Source organism: Copidosoma floridanum, unplaced genomic scaffold (genome assembly GCF_036245765.1).
Source record: "Copidosoma floridanum isolate Cflo_tuat_1 unplaced genomic scaffold, Cflo_Japanese_pri ptg000027l, whole genome shotgun sequence".
NCBI classification, from domain to species: domain Eukaryota; kingdom Metazoa; phylum Arthropoda; class Insecta; order Hymenoptera; family Encyrtidae; genus Copidosoma; species Copidosoma floridanum.
The window spans coordinates 2,017,737-2,029,698 of record NW_028321904.1 but is presented as its reverse complement, the minus strand read 5'-3'; positions in this window follow the sequence as shown (position 1 = coordinate 2,029,698).

The window sequence follows — 11,962 nt, the reverse complement described above, 5'->3', positions numbered from 1 at the left end:
ACTTGCTGACATTGTTGAATACTAAGTAAAAACAGGTTGTAGCATGCATTAATAATATCTTTTTTAACCGAATGTAGTGACATCTTCCTTACACGTTTGAGAAAATCATCATTAATGCGGATATATGTTTAACTGTATAAGAACCATTTCCCTCTGTCTCTTTCTCTCTCTCTCTCTCTCTCTTCATCTTAAGAAACCCTTTCAAAAATATCATTAAAATAAACATGCAATGAGTAAAAGAGATAAATGAAACAAGTGACTCACCTTTTTACAGGTATAACCATCGTAGTTTCTTCTTGTACAGAGTTGGTATATAATGTATGTATAAAATGTAAAATTAGGGAAAAATAAATGGTTTTAATTTTTTCAAGTACAACACTATTCATTTAAAAATTTACCTCACAATTTCTTTACATTATCAAATTTTACAATATGCAAATTTGTGACATTTTTACATAATTATTACAGTATATTTTGTCACTATCTTTTTTTTTACAAATGCATACCAACAGACGCACACCACTTATTTCGACAGTCATCATCTAGCACAGCTATTACAAAAATATCTGTTATGGTGTTTGTATTTATAATAAATAAAGTTTCAGCAATCGTTATACTTTTAAATTCCTGAATATTATCGTGATTTTCCTTAGAACCATGATAATTTATTTTAGTTAAAGTTATGAATAGTCCAATAAATTTTATGTGGAATAACATATTTAAACCTGTTTGCATACTGTACATTTTTTTATATAATTGTCAATAGGCGAGTATCTCCATTTTATTTTTTAATTCTAACAGTGTGTGAAATAATGAGAGCCACGATAAACTTTGCAATGTCTGGCGAAAAGTTGAAAAGCGTACACACGCAGGAAATTTACAAACGCTTTCAAAACATGAACATTTTTTTGATGAAGAGCAGTATTTTTGAATAGTATGTGAGAGATCTACAAGAAACAAATTAAAGTATTCAATTAATTTACTTAAATAATATAAATAAAAACATAAATTCTTAGCACTCATTTTCTAATCTTAGTCTACGCCTATGTTAAATCACGTCAATCCATCGGTTGTAATATTTTCTTTTTATTAAATGACTGTTGTGGCATTTTTAAATTACACCGTCATTACGATGCTCTTCATTTGAGCTTCGAACTTTGTGAAACTGAATTTTTGTAATTCGGTTTGTATTGATTATGTGTAATAGTTCTGCTGATTAAACATTCAAAAAAACATGCGGGTCTAATAGTTTATTATATGGTACAGTGTTTAACTCATCGTCGAAGTCTAAATTTTCAACAGGTTTTTGAAATTTCCATATAACACTTGACTCATTAAAATAGCCCAATACTCTTACATATTCAAACAACATTCCAAGCAAATCATACTTAACAGTGTCTCATACATTTCACGATAGACTCTGATTTCTCCATCAGCTTTAAGTTTAATTATCGTGTGTAAAAGGGAGTGCCATGCTAAACCTCCTAATGAAGATTTATGGGGGGGATAGTACTTGCATGTTGGCACTCGACAATAGTACAGATGGCAATCACAATTTCCGTCAGCACAGACTTTTTGATCGCGCGTACTGTATCTATAACAAAAATAATTTAATTATTAATTTTTCTTCTTATAACCAAAAGGATATAATAAGGTTTTCGAGATAAACCGCCGCTTTTTTAAAACTATCACGCATATTTTTTCTTCATTGCGCGTTACCACTTCATGTATATCAGACTTTCTAATCATCGAATTTTTAATTTTGATTATGTTATCTGATTCTACATTATTATTTTCATTCCATCGATCGACCATTGTTACTATAAAATCGAAATTTATTTTTAACGAGTTTTCGTAAATTAATTTAATGCCCTTGACTTTGCAAACATCGTGAAAGCCCCCAGTAGCTGTTCGCACACGATACGCATAAAATTTAGGACCTCCTGAAACGAAGCTCTCTATGTACGATCCTTCACCATACATTTCTAATTCGTCCGTTAACTGTCCTAATAACGAACCAGTGGGTGGTTGATATTCACTGAGATTTTCGTCATTACTAGTAAATATCACCGAATCTATATCGTAGTACAAAACTCTTCGATCGAGTTTTTCCAAGTATGAATATAGTTTTAAGCGCACTTGAGCTGTCGTATAAGCCGCTATAGCAACGTTTGTACACGGGTGAGAAAATGACGGTTCCTCTTTATATTGTCACGTTACGTACATAACACTATCATTCGCCGGTAGACAAGTTTCTACATACTTTTTACCATCGCATAACACCTTTACTAACTCTTTATAATCATTAACTACACTAGTTTGAGGTAAATTTCCCCGCTGACCAAATTTTTTCCAAAATGAATTTAAACGTAATTTTGCCACAGATCGCAACCCAGGATTTTTTTTTTAAAGTTGTCAATACCTAACTTAACACCTTCCTTTTGTTCATAATCATTGATGTACTCTAATTTATCTTTTTTAGTTTTAACTGTACAGGGCCAACCACTTGCTTCTTGCTTGATTTTAAAAAAAGTATCTATATACTCTGTAAATAAACCACCGCTTTGGGAAACGGTGTCATATTTAGCAACTTTATGTTACCAAATGACATTAATTTTTAATAATTTACATCCTAATTCTAGAGCTTCCTTGATTTCTACGGATACCCATGTACCGGATAATGCTCTATCCAGCTCTAAATCGTGAATACATTCGCCCTGAAAGGTTGTTGCCATACACGTGCGACATAATCCGAAATGTAAACGACTATTCATTTTCGTAGAGAGTATGGGGTGAAATAAGTTTCGTGGTGATAAAATTGTACATTTTACTAAGCCTTCGACATTTTATTTAAAATTTTCAAAACTTTTTCCTGATAATTTCAAACAGTCATTCCCTGTATAAATTTTCGGATGGTTAAGTGGAAATGTCCCTGTTTCACAAATATAAGGGTATAGTGAGCAAACATCTAAATATTTTATCCTTTCACTATCTTTAATCGTATAATGAGTAACAATATCACCCGTACGACCGCCGTAAAAAGCATCTCGAGGGTTTAAAGTACAAATTTCAGCAATTGGGTGATTTTTTATATACTCTAAATACTCGTTTTTATTTTTTATAAATTCATCAAAATCATGCTCCCATATCTGAATTAGTTCAAAGCTGTATTCTTTTATTTTTAAACTTGTTTTTATAGTGTTTTCGTAGCGTTCGGTAAAAGTATCGTTGTTATTCAATTTTTGATATCGATCGTTAGGGAAACAATGGATACAACCGTGAAAATAACATCCATGAAACTAAAACACAGTTCCTTTCAAATTTTTTTTTTTCTACACGAGGTTTTAAGTAACCATCAACGACAGGGCCTTCTATTAATCGGTATGCTCGCGATCTACCTGCATGAATGATCTCTACTTTCCTTACTTTTTCTTCCCATAAAAGCCAATCGATACATTTTTTAGAAAATTGTCCTGCGTGTTTATATCCAGTTGCGGGAATAATACCGATTGTATCTTTTTTTTAAAGTTTTGTCTATGTAGAATGGAACACGCACTTGATATTGTCACGCTTTCAACAAAAGGGTCTACTTATCCAACTTGCATGAAAATTTTTTGGAAAGCCGTGCAAGCTTCGCGTAATAATTTAACATCTTGCGCACAATATTCAACAAGTTCTTTTTTAAAATCAAACTGCGTGGTTACGTTTGAAGTTACTTTATCGTACCATTCTAAAAACTCTGCGCGATTACGGATGTTCATAGAATCTGGTGCGAAGTAGTGCGAATCGGGATACGGGCCTTTATAATTTTTGTCGTTGGTAACGAATAAATGTGGAAAATACCCTTTTTTTATATTTCCTGCAAGACTCAACGATTAAGGTCAATCAGCCAATTTCATAGGTAAATAATTTAAACTATCTACAAACTTAGTTTTTTCTAATGACATACAAATTATATTACGCCCATTAGGAATAACCTGGGGGGTACCTTTTTATTATCTATTATAAATTTCAATATAAATTGACCAGCAAAAGCCTTAGAGTAATGTGCTATACAAATAAATCAAGCGAAATTTTTAATTTTAAATCTTACTGCAAAATCGACAAAATTACTTAGACACTCTTCCCCTTTGAAAATAAGCTGTCCAACACCACAGAGAGGGCAAATCGCGTGGACATTTTCTTCTTCTACTTCGCCTATACCTGCATAGTATTGTACTTGTACCACACAAAGGATTATTATATGTACTCGCGTGTCGGCAGTATCATGTAATTTTGTCTCTTGTGTCGTTTCAAAATCGTAAAATATAAACCAATTCTTCTTCTTATTATTTAATTTATAATTTGATGTAATAGGCTGCATGCTACATGGTGTGTTAGGCGCATGAACACTTTTATACTCTTTGCAATAATTTTTTCCGCAATCATGCTTACCTTTCGATAAATTTATAAATCTATCACAGGTATTACATATTTTTATTGTTTGGCAAATGGTTTTTTTCGCGTGTTTAGGAGATTTCGTTCTCGAAAGAGAACCTTTAGCTTTATGATTATCAAAACATTTTCGACCATAAAATTTTCGCCCACAATCCGTGCATAGTATTTTTTTTAAGTTATTTATGTTACTGCAATTAGGGTTTCCATTGCATGCAGAACAGACAGATACACATTCATGACTTCCTATACAACCGTATGATTTGTTACACATAATGCAAAAATAACTCGACTTTACAGCTAACATTTTTTTAATTTAATTATAGTGACCAATATTGTCGTAATACATTATATTTATTGATAAAGAACAACTATCCACCACATCGTCATCATTACCATCATAAATTAAAGAAGATTTATCGCCAAAAGTGTCGTAATCAAATATCCGAATACGTATATTATGTTGTTTAAAATACTGTTGAAATTTAGAAAACTCTGCATATCCATATCCTTGCTCATTATTTATATCAATGTCACACTCTCGCATTAGTTTTATAGAATCTGATTTTTGTTCATTTTCTGTTTTTATCTTTTCCCATTGTTGGGCCCACGCGCGCGAGCAATTTTTTGCTGTCAAAACTTTACCACACACAAGATCCCTAGCTAAACATAGGTTATCCCTATTATTTATCACTAAAACACCTTTTTTACTTAAACTATTTATAACATCTTCCGGCGCACCCCACCCTTAAGGTAATCTAACATAAGTCACCTCAACTACTAACGTTTTCGCGATGTCAATTATTCGCTTACTCTGTTCAATTTTTTTGCAGAGGCCCCAGATATCTTGAAAATTAATTTAATTTATTGATTTGAAATATACACCACCCGATTCTTCAGGTTCAGCGTCAGAGTGCAAGTCGATACCTACAAGATAATTAATCGTAGTGTAATTTTTTTTAATAACACTAATAAGTTCCTGAAATCCGTTTTTAACCCATTCCAAGGTATTTGCTACATCCGTAGGTTTGGTAATTTTAAATCTTATAGCGCGACACGTTGTTTTACACGATTTGATGAATTTTCCTCTATCGCTTTCTAGTATGATATATTTCATACCTCTCGTTATGTCCGGTTCACCCTCGGTCTGCATGACGACGCTTGCAACACCTCTTCCATGTTGATGTTCGTGAGGCTGCTGCTCCTGAGGTTGTTCAATAGGAGTACTCTCATTACTATCGACTCCATCTGTAAGATAAAAAAGGTAATTAGAATATTATTCAAGACTTTTGAGAAATATAAATATAAAATTCTATTTTCAAATTTACCTGTGTTGGTGTAGTGTATCGTAGTTATTTCCGACGGACCGGGTGTGGGTTCGGACATATCTTACTGCGAGTGGTTAGCCTGATTTTCTACACATTATTGTAAAATAAGTATAATTAAAAAGATAAAATGAATGATGCAAAAAGACATGTCCATAAAGATTTTAATTTACCTGGAAATATTTTTTTTTTCTTGTAAGAAAGACCCTCCTCCCCCGACGGTCCAGGCATACTATCGTCCAAGGAGTCCTCCAGCTTCCTCTTTAAGGTGCCGTCGACGTTTAGAAGATTTTCACCATCTTCAAAACATATTTTGCCAACTAAAAAAAAGATTCCATTTAATTTTTATCATCATGCAAAATTTATAAGTATAAAAAATTTCTTAAATTGGTATCACTTACCACTTCTATCATATGCCTCGTACATTTTCTTTAACTACGCGATGTTCCTAGCTTTAGACGGTAGACATTCTACCACAGTCTGCATAGCTATAGGACTACGTACCAGATGAAGGGGATATAACACGACAGCTTGCACATCCTCCAGGTAAACGGTGAAAAGCTCCTGCAACACTCCTCTTAACTCGTTAACGGAGTATAAAGGCAGCTTCTCACTAAACCACTTGTCAGGGTACGCTTTACGCGCATCTTCCGACACGATACTCGCGTATTGTATACATGAACGCACTACCTCAAACAACGCTGATATTAGATGCTTCCATTTATTTCCGGTTTTATTTTTTTTTATTTTACAGTGTAGCTAGCACAAACTTTTATCACATTGTAGAGAGACACCGAAATAACTAACTAAAACACTGTAGCTAGCAAAAACTTGCCACACCCCGTACAGATACACTGATAGAGAATATAAACAAGTTCAAGCAACGGAGAAAATATACTGTATAAAACTTTAAAGTTAATGGAAAATGCAAAAGATTTCAAACAAGATATTATATGTAAAATTATAGTAGCGTATCAGCAAGAAAAATGTGATGCGGCTGAGAGTGTCGGATGAAGACTGATTTTCTTTTACAATTTCTTCTTTTCCCTACCTACTTCTACATTTTCTCTCCCCCTTGTTGCCAAAATTTTGACCAACGTATAAAAAATGTAAAAGGTGTACTTACTCACTTACATAGGTTTACATAGGTACACTTTAGTCATACCCTGGAAAATTCTACAGTTACGGTATAATTCACTTCCGCAGTGGTTACTTACCCTTCTTTATATTTTGAAAAAGATTAAAATTATTACAGCTGAGGGACAACTGCTCACATCCACTGACGTCACTTACTTTTCTCTACAGCCGTTTGCAGATATTTTCCCGGTGATTAAACAAGAGCGTTTTTCGGGCTTGAGCATGTTTTTCCCACAGCATTTTATATGATAAAATAAGGGTATACTGTCTCTGCTTATGAATCACATATTGCCAAAAATTTGAGTGAGAGGGACAATTGCTTACTTCCACCGTGGTTACTTACCCTTCTTCATATTTTGAAAAAGCATAAAATTATTACAGCTGAGGGACAACTGCTCACATCCACTGACGTCACTTACTTTTGTCTACAGCCGTTTGCAGATATTTTCCCGGTGACTAAACAAGAGCGTTTTTCGGGCTTGAGCATGTTTTTCCCACAGCATTTTATATGATAAAATAAGGAAATACTATCTCTGCTTATGAATCACATATTGCCAAAATTTGAGTGGGGAGGGTTGCACCGCATGAAAAATTTTTGAGAGCGGAGAGTGCAACCGCTATACAAGTTTTTAAACGCGAGGGTTTCACTTTTCTATGGACCTGTTAGTCTTCCTTGCAAACTTAGAAAATGGCTGACATAGATCATTTTCGCAGCCCCTCAAAATTTCGTCGATAAAAAAATTTTTTTTAATTTAACTGTGTCGTACGAACCTGTAAAAAATGGCTCGTGTTGAATCAAGACAAACGCGTTTTTCATCGCGTGATACTTCTTAATATTTATCAGATTTTATTAATTCTATAAAAAATCAAAAGGACAATGAAAGTGCTATAATATTCACGGCAAAGGTGTTACAACATTCGTATCCACTCAACAAGACGGGTACGAAAAAAATCGTCGTTGGCCTTCACTATAACGTACATCGCCAGTGTTTCAAGCCTTTGTTGCAGCTTTCCAAATGTCAGTTTACAGGAGGTGTAATTATAAATTCACATGTATGGAGCAAGTTGAAAGATTATTTTGCTTCTATAAATAATTACTTTACTTATAAAAACATCGATCAAATGGAACGCATACAAGTTGGTAATATCGAGTTAATATTCACATCATCTTACGGAATGAAAGCAGTGATCTTTGATAAAAATGAAATTAACGATGGACAAGACGGAAATAAGAAAAAAAAAAAAGCGTACGGTACAACCATTATCCTGCAACACTGTACCTTTTGAGGACTCACTCAAGCTGTCATATGTGTGGATGAAAGACTACGTCATATTGAGGGTGCAGCAACGTTAGTTAATAAGTGCAAAGAATTTATAGTGAATGAGTTAACTGTTTTACTTCAAAGTATTACTGTAGTAAATCAAATCAATGTATCAAATTTGGAAAAGCTGATTGAAGAACATCACTCATGAGTTCCAACTCTACAAAAAAATGTTAAAGGAAATCTTAATTCTGCAATTGATAATTTCTTTTTAGAACAAAATTTTGAAATGCTATTTTTAGAGTTAATAACGTACTGTGAAAAAATATTTCTAAACGACATACATTTAAAATTAAATAGAATTAATATTGTTGTAGAATATTGAAACAAAACTATTTTCAAAATTCTTACATTGCTTCTGAACTTATAAATATTATTAGTTAAGTATGTTTTTATACAATATATGTATTAAATACATTTAAATTATTTTTACTCAAGAAACCTCGCTCACCACCCACTCCCTTAACCTTCATAAGAATTTCAAATTTTTAGCGAGAAAAATGGTAGTAGCGTTAGCCGTATTCTCGCACTTTTGAATTCATGGATTTTCACAGTTGATAATCGTGGGAACCCTCTTAATTTTCACTCCGCTAAAAAGAAAAAAAAATTACCGACCAAGCAATATCGGTAACATCTCTTCTCTGCGAGGAAAAAATTGTTGTTACCATCCTAGCAACATTTAAGCTACGCACGCCTTTTTCGGCTTATTGGGTCACGTGCAAAAATTTTTGTTACCGACCAATGTCAGTAATTATATTTAAATTACGCGCGACACTCGTACTGAGTTATGTTGGTAATTATATTTTTAAATTACGCGCGAAACTCGTATTGGGTTATTGGTCCAGTCCCCCACCTCTCCTGTCACGTGACCCCGGGGAAAAATGGTCCCCAGCCACGCCCCCTGTGACATCCGTATGACATATATCTATGTCTGCCGTATGACACATATCTATGAAACTGTCTAAAAAAAGCTTTCCCTTACTACTTATGTTTCCTTAGTTTTCAGATAACTGTGACTCATCTGGTAATCATATATTACCAAAAAATTTAATATTATTAAATTACACTAATAAGAATTATCAATTGCAAACGTTTTTCTGTTTTTTTTCGCAATTTCTTAAACTTTTTTTCTCATACTTAACACAAACTCAAGATACAAAATTTAAAACAAAAGCTGTTCCCGATTAGAAAGTTAACAAATACGGAAGTAAATTTGAAGTTTTAAAACGAGGTTCAATGCTTCCATTATTTGTTTAGTCACAAGTTATAAGCGTCATTTAATATATCCTTAAAAGTAAGTCGACTAGCCACTACGCAGTGTTTTACAAAGTCAAACTTATTTTTATTTAGGTAAGCTAATTATAATAAAAAATAATGTAAACATGAGGAAAAACGTAAGAAATCCATGTTAGACCTTGCAACGCTATTTTAAGTACACGCCATTTCCTAAGCCTTGCATGTTACGTAGATTGATTGAGTTGATTCAAATCTTCTTGATGCAAAAAAGCATTATGCTCACTGTCGATTCTACTGTACTCTCAAGTTTCATAACTGTGGTTAACTATAAAGCAAGTGGATTTTGTAGTTTTGGTACATTTTTGGTACATATTTTAAACTTTAATAATTAAAGCACAAGTTTAATCCAAAATCTTATCAGGCTGAAAAGAATGAAAAAAAGATATCAAATTTTTGCGTTCATGTATCTGTGTATAGACGTGAAACTCAAAGGTTGCCGAGAATTTTAGATCACAAGCAAATACTGAGTGTTGCTTACATTTTTATTATGTTGTGACTAGATGCGTTTTTTCAACATTTTTTTTTTAACATTTTAAACATTCAAACATATTCATAATGTTATAATACCGACATAGTTCACTAAAAATAATAAATTTATTATTACTTTACATAACAAAGTCAAAATTAAAGACGTATTGGAAGCTATCAGATTTCACTAAAATTTTTTTTTCTTATTGCATTAAAAAAAATTAAGAACTTTTGTGTTTCAGAGATATGCCTGGCTTCCTGCAAGGAAGACTGGTTACATATTTATTTGCTTTCTTAATAAAATTGTTCATGATGTTATAAGCTTATACATACTTATCATCTGCAAAAATTGTTTGAAAAATCATAACGGTACATTAAAGTTTTATCATGAAGCACGATATACAAAACAGGTTATTTAAAGTACTATAAAAGTAGCTATTGTGCCCTACGTGAACAGTAAAAGAATTATGCCGAAGAGCAGAGTTTTTGTGTTCCTGTACCTAAGATGAACACGTCATTTTTTTTTCTGACGGCGCAAAGTAATACTTAGCGCTCACTAATCGTTTATTCAAAAGAATATTAAACACGCAAGTAGTTTAGGTAAAATATTGCACAGTATTAGGATGATTAAAGAATACAAAACTTAACATTTATTGTTTTAATAAGCAACAAAGTTAGGATTACTGAAAAATTTTGATCCCATAAAATATGTAATTAATCAGTTAAAATTTGTAAAAAAATATGTATAATGTAAGCATTAGGATGATTAACGTTAAATGCTAAGTCTACTGGCAAAATTCCAAAACGGTGATTCGTTGCAAAATTTTAATTAAAAATCCTAATTTGTTGCATAACTGGCCAATCATGATAAATGGAGACTCACTTTTCAAAAATGGGTAGGCACTAATAGCGGCTTAAACTTGTCTTAAATTCTGATTTTTCAATGAATAAATGAAGAAGTTATCAAACGAAATCTCGCAACAGGGAACCGTATTTACGAAATTTTTTTTTTCTTATTTGAAGTTGTATTTTGTTGCGCTAATTTTTCAATAAATGAACAAAAAATTTTATTGTAAGATCTGGCTAGATCTCTTTAGTAATAATAATTGAATTTTTACAATTTGTTTTTTTTTTTAGATAGATGAATAGTCTAAACTCAATCGACAATCTAATAGAGTCTTGGACTTTCAGCCTGACCTTTAATTGCACAATCAATAATGCGTAAATAAACTGTCTATGAGGATGCTCTTTAGCTCATTTCTACAAAAATTTTTTTCTCAGCGTTTCAATAGTACAGTAAGTTTAAAAATACATTTTCTTCGTTGGTACAATACTTATCGAAGATGTTCATTTTTGCTGTCAAAACTTTACGTTTATGTTACAATTTATTATTTACAAAAAAAAATGCGATTGTTCATGAAAAAAGACGAACGGCCCTGTCCATACATATTATACAGTTAAGTTAAAATACTATCTTCTATGGCTACAAAACGCTAAAATGTCATACAATTAGTGCAAAAAGTTGAAAATTTGGTAGCTTTTGCTTTAGAGTGTTTATTATATTATCAGCCTTTTAATTTTTTCACTCTGTTCTGTCTGTAAGTCTAAGCTTAGTAAATCTAGTAGGTCTGTAGAATCTTATTTAAAGCGCCAAAATTTAGCTTATTTTGTAATATTACTTAACTACATTTTTCAATTCAAACTCAACATAGATGTATGATAATATAAGCCATTAAAGCAATATCTGTATGCATAAAAGCGTGTAAGTAAGCTGATCTATATAAGAAAAATAATTTCTAGCATTGTTGCATATATTTGCGCTCCTCTTACCTCTCTGAATTTTGCTCTCAATCACAAAAGAACTTTTATGAAAGAAGAAAACGCAATAAAAATCATTGTATTCATGCAGTACCAAAATTTTTTTTCTTTTACATATAAAAATTATAAAAAAATGTTAAAAACTGTATAAACAACTATTGA